At 48.2% G+C, this 15,601-nt stretch overlaps 1 protein-coding gene across 1 annotated transcript in view; it reads left to right on the forward strand.

Annotated features, from left to right (window-relative positions):
• The window catches only part of CUNH1orf21 (chromosome unknown C1orf21 homolog), a 190,703-nt gene that overhangs the window by 148,257 nt on the left and 26,845 nt on the right, over positions 1-15,601 (forward strand). The gene's annotated exons all lie outside the window — the stretch shown is intronic.

The raw sequence follows: 15,601 nt of genomic DNA on the forward strand, positions 1-15,601 counted from the left end.
GGGAAAAGCGGCGTGTGGGCAGCGAGGGAGTGAGCGAGGCGGCGCGCTCACATCTCAGTAAATTGTCGCTCCCCACACGGTGCCTTGCAGCACGCTCAGACGACTCTTCGCTTCCTTCTAAGACGCGAGTATTCAAGTTCTGCAAACCCGTTAAGTGCTGGGTCTCACGGACAATCTTCCGTCAAAACAATTTTAGCTACGATGGAAATTATTTTGTGCAGGAGGCACAATTCCAGAACAAATGATTTTCTGGGTGTTTTGATTTTTCACTCACAGCTGACTTTCAATATTGTGTTAGTTTCAGGTGCGCAGCGTAATGGTTAGACATTGGGATCCCTCACGAAGTGGCTACCCAGAGAAGACCAGTGCCCACCCAACACCGCCCACAGTTACTCCAGTGTCATTGGCTATTTCCTATGCGGTGCTTTACGCCCCCGTGACCATTGTGTAACTGTCCATTTGTATTTCTTCACCCCTTCACCGCTTTCACCCAGCCCGCCAACCCTGGCAACCATCAGTTTGTAGAACACATCATTTTTAGACCACTGTTGGAAGTTCAGAGAAGGGTATATATTTATATACATTTATAGGTGGATGCATATTAATTCCTGGTGGCACGGCCTTTGGAGCTGGGGCTGCGCATCATTTGGCTTTGCGTGTGTGAGCTGCATCCCGTTTTCCGCTTTGGGCCGAGCGTGTGTGGCCGAGTTCAGCCGAGCACCGCCGTTGCACTTCCTGACCTTCCCGGTCCTCTGTGTTTACCGCCTCGTGATTTATTAGCATGTACTTAGGTAATTTAGCTTAATTGTGGAGCAACAGAGTCAGAGCTAAGATTTCCTCAGTGCTAATGTTTTGGTTCCACTAATTTGGTTCGGTGCTGCCTCTAGCTCACAGATTCTATTAACTGCCCCGAGACCCAGCCTTTACACCATCAATAATGCTCCGGGGACAGGGACACCTTCTCTGGGTGTAACACCTCCGTTTCATTATCTTTTAATTGAGTTCTCGGACGTGCAAGTGGGAAGGAAAATAATGGGTGATTAATGGCTCTGCATGAGTAAGAACCGACTGCACGTATAATGAATATAACTTATTATAAAATTTCTTCTGCAGCGTTGTGTTGACTAACAGTTACCAGGCTGAGGTTAAATGGGTTTTAATTAGAAATTACGAGCTCACCCTACCCCAAGGAATGACTGTGTGAAAAATCCAAAGAACACCAAACAAACAAAACCCCCTAACCTTGTTCAATAGCGCCCCCTAGCACATGTAGTTTCTGGCTATCGGACTAGGAAAAGCAAATTCCACTTGTCATTTCCTCTCTAAAGAACTATGTTTTTTATGTGAATAGTTATGTTGGCATGTTCTTCGTGGTTCCTGACTTGAATATCTGAAGGTAACTATAAACTAAGGGTAGCGTAATACAGTAGAATAGTTTCTTGTGCAAATAGTTTCAAAACGACTTGACTTTAACTCTGCCCGTCTTCTGTTCGTCTGGTTGGTGTGTAAGATTTTCGTTTTCTTTTGGAGTAAGTCACGCAGGAAAGGGAGAAGAGCAGAGCCGGGGGTTCCTGAAGTAGACGGTGGAAACCCACGAGGTAGACGTGGTACATTGAGCTGCCCTCGGGGACTGTGAAGAGCTCGGCCCCTGGAGCCACGCTTTCCGGGCCATGTGATCTTGGGAAGGCCCCTCGTCCAATCTGCGACTCAGTTTCCTCCTCCGGAACATGGGTGCATAGTCATAGCACCCGTCGTCTCCCGGGGGCGTTGCAGTTAACGCGCACAAACCACGCGGTGAGTGCTGGGGGACGATCGGCAGAGGTCGTCACCATCATCTCACCAAGGACGCTTGTATGTGGCCAGGACCTACCGCCTGGGCTTTGACGTCAGAAAGACACGAATTCAAACCCCCTGGGAAACCCTGGGCAAACTGCTGACTCTTGGCTTCCTCAGCTCTAACTGGGGATACTAATAACACCTACTGCATACAGTTGTAGGATTAGACAACATCCACAAAGTGCCTAGATTGGACTAGGTAGGACAGGAAGAATATAGATGTTACCCTTTATTTCCCTCTGAAATGCCGGGAAAACAACAGTTAAAGGACTTTGCAGAATAATTATAATCCTCTAAGACGAGGAGCACAGGGTACAACATAACATTCTGCAAGACGGAAACAGATAAGAGTGGGAGCTGACTTAGCAAGCCCGAGAAAGCCAAGTGCGCTGTAAAGTGAACAGAAGGCTCCGAAAACGCCAGCCCCAGCCATCTCTGGAAGTGGAGGTGAGAGTGGGCTGCGACGAGAGCATGCACTGGAAGCCAGCATCAACAGCAGAGGCGAGGATGCCACACTGCAATCGGGGCTTTGAAGTGACAGTCTGCATTCTGAAGGCCGAGGTCCTTGCTCGCCTTCCCCACCTGGCTCCCAGGATGCTGGCAGGGGGGTCTGGACTCTCCAGGACTCGATGAGATGCACCTTCTCTGGGATCCCTACCAGCCCGAGGAAACAGACCCAAGCATGCTGCCCTCAAAGGGCAGAGAACTCAACAGCCCTGTCACGTCCCTGAGGCCCACAGCCCACATGCCTGGCCCCTGTGCCCAGTCGGCTGGCTAGTGTCCCTTGCTTACCTAGGACAGACAGCAGGGGGCCCGGACCTGGGTCTCTTGAGGGCAGATCATTATCTGATCATCTGTAAGGCCTCCTAGGCATGTTGGTTGGGGTTTTAGGATCCTTTCATTGCTTCCTTCCCAGCGTGTTCCAGGTGTGCCTGAGGTGTGTACCTAGCACAGAGCTAGCACTCGGTGACTGCCAGCTGCTGTCGTCCCTCATTCAGCCATCACAGGCCAGGGAGAGTCGCCTGCTGCGGGACTGTCTACACCCCCTTCCGGCACACAGTTCAGAAGGGGAAGGTGAGCTTCCAACGTCCAGCTGCTTCGAGAACCCTACCACTTCCGGGAGCGCCACCGCAGAGAGAAAGGAGGCCTGGACTACACAACGGGTTCTCGGTTCTGCCACCCGCGGGAGGACCTTCGTCAAGTCCTTTAGTCTCTGCAGCCAGCAGTTACCAGCCACACAAAATGCAGGAGCTAGACTCTACCCTCTTTTAAGTGCCTTCCTTGCTCCCGGTAACCCACGACATCAGGGCAAAAAAACGTTTCAGGACAGGTCCCTGAGGTTGACCTGGTTACTTTTCAGAAGTGTGTGTGTGTGTGTATCATATATATGTGATATATATATCATAGTAAATTTATTGTTAGTAGTAAATAGCAGTAACACATCATGAAGATAAATAATAATAACATCTAAGAATGACTGTCTACCCTCTCCCAGGTGCTGCATGCTTTTATTTAATCTCAGTTAACAGGATACTAGTGCTGTATGAGAGCCATCCCGCTGCCCCTGTTTGGCAGAGGAAGTAACTGAGGCACGACTCCCAGACTGGAGGTGGCAGAGTCTGAAGCCCCGCCCCCCACAGGGACCCATCTCTCTGAACCTCACGAGCACCTCTTCTCTGAACGCCGGTGCTTCCCCAGTAAGGTCGCTGCACGCACCCTACTTCCCTGGGTTCCTTCTGGCCTGGAGGCTGGCTTCGTGGCCTCTCCCTGGACACTTCTATCTTCCCCTGATAAAGTGGGTTGACTTTGGAGTCATAAGCAAGCCATGACCCCTATTTCCTTTCACAAAGTGAGTTTGCTCTGACTTCTCGAAGCCCAAGGGCATTAAAAGCTTCCGAATGTGTGACATTACATATCGTTAAAATTCTTGCGCTTCTCAACCTCAGTGGGATGTGTGGTTTCCCCCAGTGCATCCGAACTGCGGGCCCCTGCTGTCCGTGGCTTGTGTGACGTGCCAGGGCCCCTTGAGACTGAAGACTGTATCAAGTTACAAGTAAATATTTTCACAGACCTTTGTACATGAATCTGGTTTCTGTTGGTTTGGGAGTCCGTAAAAATAAGGAGAGACCATAAAATAATTATGAAGATTAGATGAAGCAAATGAGAAAATCTTTTGAAAGAAGCTTGGGGGAGATTGGAGGTGAGAGTTCCCGCCAACCTTGGCTATGCATTTTTTTTAATTTGGGTAAAATATACATAACATAAAATTTACCATTTTAACATTTTTTTTTATTTTTTAAGATTTTGTTTATTTACTTTTAGAGAGAGGGACGAGAAGGAGAGAAACATCAACGTGCAAGAGATACATCAATCGGTTGCCTCTTGCACAACCCCCCGCTAGGGACGTGGCCTGCAACCCAGGCATGTGCCCTGACTGGGAATCAAACCCGTGACCCTTTGGTCTGCAGGCCAGCATTCAGTCCATTGAGCCACACTAGCCAGGGCCATTTTAACATTTTTAACAGTGGACTGTCTTATGGTATTAAGTACATTCTCATTATTGGGCAACCATCACCACCGTCGATCACCAGAACTTTATGCATCTTGCAAAACTGAAACTCAGCACCCACTCAACACCAACTCCCCGTTCTCCCCTCCCCCTCTCCTGGCGGCAGCCATTCTACTTTCTGTCTCTGCACATTTGCGCCATACTGCTGTGTGTTCTGTAGAAGGTCCTGTGAGACATGGTCGGAATTGTAAGAGTAACAGTTGACATGTATTAGTGAAGGCTACGATAAAAGCACCGTTCCCTCTCCCCTTCAGTCTCCTCGTCCTTGTGCCCCAGCTCCCAAGTTCATTCCTAAAATCCTTCTGCTCAGTTGGCTTGCCGTATTCCGAGGGAGGTGAAGGTTGTCACACAGCACAGCACCCAAGCAAAGAATGGCCAGTGTCCACTCATTCATTCCTCAAGTCCTTACTGAGCACCTATTCTGTCTCCAACGGCACACTACAAAGAGATTAGATCCTATCGGTGTCCTTAAGGGGCTTACATTCTGTTAGGGTGAAGCAATGAAAACAAGCTATGGTAAGAAAAGGTAGACGCATCAGCAGATAGATGCGCTGAGACGCCACGCCTATGCCAGGAATGGCGGGGAGAAAGCTTCTCCCAGGAGGACGAGGGTATCCATGTGGGGTTTTCTTTTGCCTTTCTTCGCAAGGCTGATGAAGTCCCAGCGCTCCCTTGACTCGCTTCTGCAGCGCTGGTTCCTCCTCTCCGGTGGATTTCGAGTTGTTCAGATGACACGGGAGCAGTAGCGCGCGGGTGGCCGTTCATTAACTTGGACTCGGAAGCAGTGGCTCTCCGGGCCACGGCTCTCTCACTGGCGCCCTCCGCCGGCACTGGGAGGAAGCCTGGGAATTTTCTAGAGGAGGGTTCCAAGTCCTGGTGGACGCCGTTTAGCTCAATTCTGTTATTTGCCTCGCATGTCGTGGAGGCTGAACTTTTCTCTTCTTTGGAAGGTTAAACAGGGAAACCCTGATTCATTTGCAGATTACAATGTTTCTTTCAAAGGATAGACAACCGCTTGATTTAGAGGGGAAAATAAAGCTTTTCTACAAGACTAGTGACGATAGAAGGTGGGCGTGGTCAAGTAGTGCTCTTTGGAGATTGGCGGTGCGGGGGCGGAGTGGGGGCAGGGCTGGGAGAGAAGTGACAGACGGGGAGCTAGGAGGATGGGACAGGGTCTCCCAGTCTTCCGTGCAGGAGGAGGCCCCTGTGCTGCGCAGAGGACCGGGCACCGAAGTTTGCCCTAGGACCTGAGCCTGGGGAAGCCAAGAACGGAGGCCCCTTGAACCCAATTTAAGAAAAAAAAACATGATGTCATTCCAACCCAGTCTACCCAAAACACTCCACTGGATTGTAGTTCTTCTTGACCAAATATAAAAGGATATTTATTTGAGGAAAAAGCTCCCACTTAATTACATAAGGCCACCCTACCATGGTCGTGAACCCTGTCTCAAGCACAGAACAAGGACTCAGGTAAAGATGGCAAACGACTATAAAATAATCATTTACATATCATTATATACAGTGCTGGTAAATCAGTTCTGGGGGTTTTGGGGACTGTTAAACTGTTTGCCAATCCCCATACTATAAATACCCTCAGGAGGCCAACTCCAAACTGTCATCAGCTGCCTTTCAAAATTCCTGAATATTTAACTATTAGTTTTCCATGATAAGAGACAGCTTCTGATGATACCACTGGCTCTCTGTATTATCTGGTCAGCAGCACTCACCTTTTTTAAAAATTTAAATTCGAGGTGTTCCCAGAGAAGGGGAGTGGGGGTAGATGAAAGGGGTGAAGGAGGTCGAAAGGTACAAACTCCCAGGTATAAAATAAGTAGGTCCTGGGGACGCGATGCACAGCGCGGCGAGGATAGTTAATAATGCTGTACCGCGTATCTGAAGGTTGCTAACAGGGCAGATCTTATAAGTTCTCATCACAAGAAAAAAACTTTATAACTACGTATGGTGACAGATATTAACTAGACTTTTTACGGTGATTATTTCACAATGTGCATAAATATTGGATCACTGTGTTGTACACCTGAAACTAATATGTCAGAAAAATTATATTTAAATGCCTTTGGAGAGGCTCTCAGGGGTGACCACTCTGACCAGGTGTGCCCGGTCCCTCCTTTACCTTGCCCCTTCCCATTGCTTGCTTGGCCTTGGCTTGCTTTGGTCCGTGAGGTGCTGGTGCTGCTTTTCAGCAATGGCCATGAAGGGACTCCCAGGGGTCTGCCTGTGCCTTTGACATTGGGTGTCCGTCCAGGCCTTTGTCTCTCTGTTAGGTATCAAAATTTAAAAGGGTAGTTTAAAATTGTCTGGGCTACCCTTACTCCCACCGTCTTTAGTTTATATACATTTGGCTTTTTTAAGAATGCAAAAACAGTTATTGAAACAGGTACAAATGCAGAGTTCCTATTCCTCTTGGCCAGTAACTCTCTGACTTTTGGCAACATGCGAAGTATCTGCTTAACGTCCCCCTCTGTGAACGCTGGCCTCCTGTAGTCATTGTGAGGAGGATGGGATTAACAGTTAATAACAACAGCAAAAGTAGTATCATTGCTGGCATCTGCCGGGCTCTTATCCCGTGGAGGGGCTGCGCTAGGCGTTTGCTCTGAACTGACCCAATGCCCAGCAGCCCCAGGTGGGGTCTACCGCCTGCAAGGTACCGTCAGTGGCAGCTATTATGTTCATTGTTGCCATTGGTTTGCAATTATAAGAGGCAGTAAGTGACAATCAAAAAGCTCCATTTCTCTGTGCCAGATTATCTCAGGAGCTTCAGGGAAATACATGCATGTGCTCTGAGGCAGACACAAATTAAAGATGGTTGTATCTGTGCTCCAGCAGTTCATCTTCTGTAACAGTAGCTGTGAGAGAGGGTGGGGGAGGGAGAGAGAGGAGAACAGTGCATGCAGGCAAACGTACCGGCATAAAAGCACATTGTTTTGGGGGTTGTTTTGTTTTGTCTTGAGCATGTTTTCTAACAAATGGCTTGCACAACAAATGTAGCATTCACGTTTGTGAGATTTTACTTCAGTATCCCGTCTGAAAAATGGGATAAAGTCACTACTGATTTTATTAAATCTTAGCAGGAAATCTTGGATTTTGTTAAGAGATACCCTTTAAGTCATCTTCACATGGTAAGCGTTTCCACCATGTTACGGCATATGCCAGAATGTGAGCAGGTCTGGTGTTTTTTTTTTTTAATTATTCTTCAGAAAAGTAGATGCAACCTTGTATCTGAGCCACATGATATAGGACACTCTTGTATTTTGAAGACAAAGTTTGGGGGAAATGTGGTAGCCTAAAACACGGTCTTTAGATGCGTATAGAGGTCTTCTGACAAAATCAGTTTTGTTGCTCAATGAGAAAAAATTCTAATTTAGTTACCGTTTCTGTGAGTCATCTTAGGCAGCCTTTGAAAAGTGACTTTGAAACAATAATAATACAGCAAGCAGTGTACACGGTGGACACCGCCACCACTCAATGGTGTTTACAGCTTGGAATCAAATTTCCGAGACAGCAAACATAGGACAAATCAAACTGCATTTTCTTTCAGACAAATCAGAAGTGGCGAGGCCGACATTCGAGGCCCAAAGGGTGCGTGACTCCGTGCAAACACAGGTGTCAGATGCACCTGGAGAGTCTAAATTGTTTAGCGAACTGTGCGTGTGGGAAGGCTGTTATTTCCAAATCAACGTGATTTTCACGCGCTCTGTGGTTTTAAATATGTGTAGCTGAATTAATAAGCTGTGTGTTATAAGCAGTCACCTGACCGTTTTCCGCAGCAGCCGTGAAGGATTCCGTGGTGCAGCTCAGCCAGGCACACCCCCACGGCTCCAGCTGTGAAGAATGGGCCCCTACGGTTCACCGAAGCTCTTCAGCACATACTCACTCCAACATATGTTTCTCTCATTGCCAGTCCACCTTTTTTTTTGGCCTTTTACTCAGGAAAAGATTTTCACTTAAGTGCAGCGGCAAAGAATGAGGAAACAAGCAAACCATCTCTTAAGACTTACCTGCCCTGTACGACCTAGAGAGAGAAGAAGAGAGACACTTCACCTCCTGGCCGGGGTAGTAAACTGAGGCTCCTCGTACGGTTCCCAAACCCCTGATTTGACAGTCTCCTGATGAAACAGCCTCAGAGAGATGAGAAAGGACAGCCCATGTGTTCTCACCGTGTCTCCCCAGCTTGGGACGAGGCAGCCCAGGGGGCCCAGCCCCAGCCCAGCCCACGTCCACAGGAAGTGCTCGCTCCCCGTGTGTTGTGTATGGGCAGGTGCACAGATCCGAGGGGACGCGGGGAGAAATACATGTGGAAAAGCACAGGAGCTTTTCTAGAAAGCTCCACAAAGACCGGGGAGATACGCAAATAGAGGCACTCATGGTTTTACACACCCCTTGAAGCATTTCAGGATCAATTCTGTTTGCAAAGTTTAGAAGATAATACCAAGCAGCGCCTTTTCTCCAAAAGGAGAATCTTTAAAAAAAAAAAAAGGTGCTTGTGCTTTATTGCCTAAGTACCCTATTTCGATTTTAAAGAGCTTTTCAACCCTAACGTTAGCTGGAACCAACCAGTCTCTTCCCAGCCTCGGGCTAAAAGTACGTCCAGAAGGGAACGACGCAGGATTGGGTTACTGCCCATCAAGTCTGCGTATAGACGTCTAGCGACCAGCTGCATCCACCCACATTGTGGAATGATCGTAGCTCGAGGAATTGACGCTGGTGTTGGCCGGAAAGCCTGGGGCACTCTTGAGACATCCAGTCCCTCTTTACTCCGACCTCTGCCAGGAGAGGCTTCGGAGAGTGCAGGAGAGAGTGTGCGTGCAGGGAGCTAAGTTTAGAACCACAGGGCTAAGCGCAGAAGGGATGGAAGAAACAATAGATGACAGAGGAGTCCGTTCTTTCCCGCCAGTCAGAAACTCAAAACTCCTGTATGTGAAAACATTTAAAAATTGCTAAAAAACACACTTCTAAAAAATCAATATATGCCACAGAGAGTGTATGTATATTAAAAATATATGATATATAATAATAGGGAAAAAATTCATACTAAGAGTTCACAGGCAGAAAGACAGAAGGTGTGTTGGGGCCACTATTGCTTTTTTGCTCCCAGCAACCCTTCCCTCCTGTGAGGGAACCCTCCCCCCGCTGCCCCCACCAGAGTGGCCACACTGGAGGGGCGCCATGGACTTGGGGCTGACCAGGAAGACCCACGCACCTGCTGGGTCACAGAGTTGGAAGGACTGAATCTGGAGTTGCCATAGGGTCGTGGGAAGATGAAACCAGGGTGATGCACTGAGATGAGAAGCAGGGAGTGAGAGGAGCCACGGCCCGGTGCCCCAGGTGCATTCGGGCCCGAGCACACCTGTGCGGTCAGCCGAGCGACTCCCGGCCCTCGCACAGATGTGCTCTGCACCTGCACCGCTGCTCCGCCCTGACGCTTGTTTCATCCTCGTCAGCGAAAACGCACTTCTCCCCAGCCCTGTTTCTGCCTTCGTAACCACGTCACCTTTGCTTTGCTGCCCAGAGAGATACCTTCAGGTGGAACGTCAGCCCATCCGTCACGCATGACAGCAAGGGAGGAAAAATTGTCGGCTAAGCCAAAAATCGGGCCGTCGGTCTCCACGATACCTTTTCCCCCTCCCCCTCCCCTGCACATTCGGTCGACCTCAAATCTTATGAGTTCTCCTATTATAATGTAGCATTTGCGTTTTTCTCTGACATTTGCAATTTTTCTCGTGTCTGTTTTCCTTGTTGTTTGTCTTTTTTTTCCTTGTGATTTCTTTCAAAATCTCTTTCAGCTTTTTTCTTATTGTTTTCCCCAAAGTCCAGCAAGGTGCCTCGCATGGCGTGGGCCCCCAGGATTTTTCTTGGCAACTCTCAGTTCTCGTCTCTGTTCCCAGAGCAGCTAATTACCGAGCTGTCATGGGTCATGCGCTCCCTGCGCAACAGGCAACCCGGGGAAGTAGTGCTACTTTTATTCCCATTTCACAGGCGAGGGAGCTGAGGCCCAGAGGTTGTGAAACCTGCTCGGGTCACACAGCAGGAAGCAGAGGGGCCGCCTGACTCCAGGGTCCCAGTCTCCTGCGGTGGGCTCTGCATGCCTCCCTCCTCTTCGTTCAGCCTCTCACAGGCCCTCGTCTCTGCTCCCACCTCTGAAACACAATTCTGGCATTTGCCAGAAGCTTCTAAACTCCCTCAGTGGTTCCCCCCTTATTTCAAGGGAAAATCCAAATGCCCAGGCGAGAGCCCTCCCTGGCCCGGCCCCTGCCCACCTCACCCCTGCATCACGTCCCTCCTGGTCCCCCAGGCCCTCCCTGGCTGCACCAGGTTCTCAGTGGTTCTCAGTAAGTGCCCTGCTCTCTCCAGTACTGCCAGGGCCCTCATTCCTCCCCTCCCCACAGCCCTGCCCAGCCCCTTCTCCAGGCAGCGCCCCTGACCTCCTCGCCTGAGTGAGGTGTCACCCATCGGGAGCACGCCCACCCCACGTACTGCCATCATTTTGGAACATCTCTTCGCCTTCCTCTTTGTTTTTTAGTGGACGAGGATTACATCTCGGATCTTCTCGTAGCACAGCCTGGCACTTGAGTACCACTAAAGTGATTGAGTGATGGACGGGCCGGTAGTTTTCTCTGCCGTGGTTTCCCACTGCGATTAGGGTGAGCGGAGCCCCCCTGGCCACCCAGACACAGAGCATGCGCAGGAGATGAACTTGTCTGCGGATGAACTACAATATCCAGGGTTGTTCCTCACTGCAACGTAACCTACCCTGTCCTGATACAAACATTTTGGGCAAGAATTGAATATGATTCCTCCAAATTAGTTCATTCTCTTGGGTGTGTATATGTTACTCTTTTGAAAAACTTGGAGATACTTCATCTTGTTGACAGTATCCTTAACTCCTAGCTCTCAGTATAAGTTGTAACAACTTACAAAAAGGAGGGAGTTATTATAGCTTCCTCCTTTTAGTTAATGGCGTAGTGCCTTAAAGACTTTGCTGTAGATCGGTTGGTACACAGTTACATCCGTCCTGAACAAGTTCTTACATCGCTGATTACTTTTTTTAAGATGATTGTAAATGTTTCCAATCTACCTTGAGAATCAACTACGTGAAAAAATATTGGGTGTTTTAAAACTGATTTACCCCACCTAACATTTGCTGGATATAAAATGAGGTGCGTGGCTGTATTTTATAGAAAAAAGAATTTCCATGACGTGGAGACTTCTCTTGCCAACTTCATTCCCACTAAGTAATTCTAGCAAAATACTGCTAATTCAAATCCTCTCTTTGGGCAGGTAATTATAACAGCAGTGTCGACTTCACATCATTGTAACGATACTGGTGCGCCCACGTCAAGGGTTGCAGCTGGTAGCGTGGGTCTTGCCATTTGCTGACCATCCGAATTCTCACTGAGTGAGGGTGGCTCAGCTCATTAGCATCATTCGAAAGACAGAAGATAAAATTCCTCTATATTTGAAGGAGGCAGTGTCCTCTCATGTTAATAACACTCGGGAGATCACACGTGCAACATCGGCTGAGCTTGTTTCCTTGCAGAGTACATTCTGTGGGTCCCTCCCCAAAGCTGGAATGATTACTCATTTATTTTATATAGCTCAGTGTGTTCCTATTTCTTAAATATGCATGTGCCCCCTGAGCCTCCTAATTCTCATGAATAAATGGCCTTTTCCAGTCTTCACGTCCTTTCTGAAACGCAGTGGTCCCCGTGTAACCCAAAACGCGGTCTGTGCAGAGGGCGGGACGCTTTGAGAGTTTCTCTTTAGTGCTTTTGTATCTCCTCTCTGTGCAGATCCCTCATTAGCAGTCTGCGGAGCTATTATTCCCGCCCCCTCTTCTTTTCTCTAGGCCTCCAGCTTCCTGCATCCATCTGGCCCCTGGGATTTCTTTACACCATTGGGCCCAGCAAAAAGAAAATGAGGTTTCTCCCACACTTCCAACCCAGAACCGATGCAAGGACCCTCCCAGGGAGGCCGCTGCCTGTGTCCTTTCAGACTCAGAGAAACAACACAGACAAAGAAGGGACAGGGAAAAACTGGTTTCATCCCCCGCCAACAGGGAGGTGAAGTGCGAGGAATTTTTTAAAGGAGCTCTCAGTGCCTCTGGCCATCCCGACTTCCCCTTTGGGAGACGCCGCCCCCCCGCCTCCCCCCGTGGTTGGAGAGCAGCAGGGTAAATACAGATGGTCTGACTGTCTCCAGCATCAGAGGAACTAGGAAGGGAAAGACAAGTTCGCTCTCCACACTGACGAGCACCTTCTGCTCCTAGCGAAAGAAAACAGTTCTGAGCAAAAGAAAAAGTTGTTTGATTCGCTATTGAAGTACACCTGTCACTACCTGACATTAGTTTGCAAGCACTTTGGAGAAATGGAGGCTTTTTTCAACTGATGGAGCCCCTAGGTGTGGAAGAGTTCAGGGGGCTTCTGCTCTACTCGGCCTCTCTGGTGACCCCGAGGCAGCTCACAGAACCCCAGGGCTCAGTGTGAGAACCACTGAGTGGAAAACCAACTGGGGGATCCTAAGCGTGAAGGCATCTTTTTTCCGACTTGGAAGTTCTCGAACTTTTTTCACTTGGGCCTCCTGGCTGAAATGCAGATTCCTGGGCCTCGATCCCACAGACACTCAGCCTGGGGATCTGCATTTTAGCACACATCCAGATGACTCCGGTACCCGTGGGAACGGGTCGTGAGAGGCTCTGCTCCCTGAACCCGCAATGCCGCACACACCTCAAACGAAGACACAATAATGTGGAACGCAAACCGTGATCGAAAATAAAATGTTAACAAAATGTACAATAATAAATATCATGAACACTTATAGAAATATATGAATAATTAATAAAATGTTGACATTTCACCAAAAAAAAAAAAAACTGCTCTGCAAACTGCCTGCCGACCTTTCACTGGCTTCCACATAGTCTCCCTTGGCCCTACTTTATTTTAGGTACTTTGTTTGTAAGTGTCAGATACCATGAAGATAGTTTTTTCTTGCCAAGGGAGACAACATCTTAGTTGCCTTTTCCATCACCTCCCAGTCTAACTCTCCATCTCTGCACCCGGTGCGTCCAGACGTGGCCGGGCGCGACCCCTCTGTGGGGTCTGCTCCATCTGGGCCCCCATCAGCTTCCTTCTTCCTCCAGCCCGTCGTGGTTTTGTTTGTTTGCTTCCTTGTATTTTTTAAGACATCTCTTTAAACCTCCCCTTCCCCCCAATAAACACCCAGAGTAGAAGTTAAACGGTGTCTATAAGCAGATACAGAACTGACTTCCTGATACTAAGGCAGCTCCCCGGTAAGCATGTGAATGCTTCGTGTAGCAAGACGCTAGGTGTTCTGAGGGATACAAGGAAATATAAGGACCAATCCAAGTCACATTTTTAAAGCTTTTTTTAAAGATTTTATTTATTTATTTTTAGAGAGGGAAGGGAGGGTGATAGAGAGAGAGAGAGAGAAACACCAATGTGCGGTTGCTGGGGGTCATGGCCTGCAACCCAGGAATGTACCCTGGCTGGGAACTGAACCTGCGACACTTTGGTTCGCAGCCCGCATTCAATCCACTGAGCTATGCCAGCCAGGGCTCCAAGTCACATTTTTAAAATAAAGCAAGCCCACAAGGGGACACCCACTTGAATGGCAGTAATCTGTCACTGGCGGGGATGCGGAGAAGCTGGAACCACCCGCACCACTGTTGGGAATAAAACATGGTGCGGCCACTTTGGAAGAGAGTTGGACGACATCTTAAATATTTGACTATACGCTTACCATGCAGTCTTTCGATTCCACTCCCAGGAATCTACCCGAGAGAAATGAAAAGGCGTGTCCTCACAGAGACTTGCGTGCGAACGGTCCTGGCAGCGTGGTTCGTAACAGCCACCTACTAGAAACTTTCCGGGGGAATGGATAAACACAAGGGGGGTAGCCATCCACTGGAGTATTATTTAGCACTTACAGTAAGTGCAGTGCTGAAATGTGCTGCAATGTGGATAGACCTCAGAAACGTTACGCTAAGTGAAAAATGCCAGGTACTGTTCCGTTTACACGAGTCTAGAAAAGCAAACGTGTGTGTGAGCAGGAAGCAGGCTGTGGTTTCCCGGGACTGCAGCTGAGAGCAGGGAAGAACTGCAAACAGAGCTGAGGAAATTATTTGGGACGAGAGAATTTTTCTAAAACTGGACTGAGGTGATAGTTGCAGAGCTCTATAAATTGACTAAAATTTATAATCCAGTGAATAATGGACTTACAGTGCCAGGCCCATAAATCAGGCACTGCAGGCACCCCAGGTGGAAAGAGGATGTGGGCGTGCCCTCCTGGGGCTGGTGCGTTAGCATTTTCTGTTTGTTCTCCCGCCTGCTTTGTAGGAAATTAGGAAGTTCATTGGTTGTCCCCTGACTCAACCAGCAGAGAAAACAATATACATTTTGTACTTTACCTGTTCGTGGAAACATTCCTGTTTAGCGAGAGGGAAGGAAGGTAAGATAGGCTACAAAAGAATTGCAATGATTCTTTCTTTTCCTAGAAAATCACACACTTACTCTATGTTTTGGAATACTGATGTTCTACAGATAAGCTCATGTTTCATGGTCAATAGCAAACCACCACCAGAACGGATAAGTCACTGGAATTTCATTGATGTAAGTGGCTTTTGCGGGCCTGGGAGAAATCTGAGCTCAAAAGAGTTCATTTTGGGACCATCGCTTTGCCTGTGGTGAGAAGGGTGGGTTGGCCCGCAGGAGTTCTCTTCCTCCCTTAGCCAGGCCTTTAATTGTTGCCACCCCTCTGGTTCCTTGAGTGTGTGGTTATCTCTTAAATTGCTTTAGAGTAGTCTCTTCTTTCCTGTTAGGGGTATGTTTCACGAGCAAAGAATAAAGCACTTTGAATATATTTTCTAAAAATGATGGCTATAGCCCTGACTGGTGTGGCTCAGTTGGTTAGGTGTGCGACGAAGCAGAGAGTTTGCTGGTTCAATTCCCGGTCAGGGCATGTGCCTGGGTTGTGGGTTTGGTCCCCGATGGGGGCACATTCAAGAGACAACCGATCAATGTTTGTCTCTCACTTCGATGTTTCTCTCCCTCTCCTTCTCTTCCCTTCTCTCCCTCTTAAAAAAAAAATAATTAATTAAATTAATTAAATCAAAATAAAAAATTATGTCTAAAAATACAGCGTGATCGTATTACAGTTACT

This window comes from Phyllostomus hastatus, unplaced genomic scaffold (assembly GCF_019186645.2).
Source record: "Phyllostomus hastatus isolate PE091 unplaced genomic scaffold, TTU_PhHast_1.1 phas_contig_283, whole genome shotgun sequence".
Taxonomy (NCBI): domain Eukaryota; kingdom Metazoa; phylum Chordata; class Mammalia; order Chiroptera; family Phyllostomidae; genus Phyllostomus; species Phyllostomus hastatus.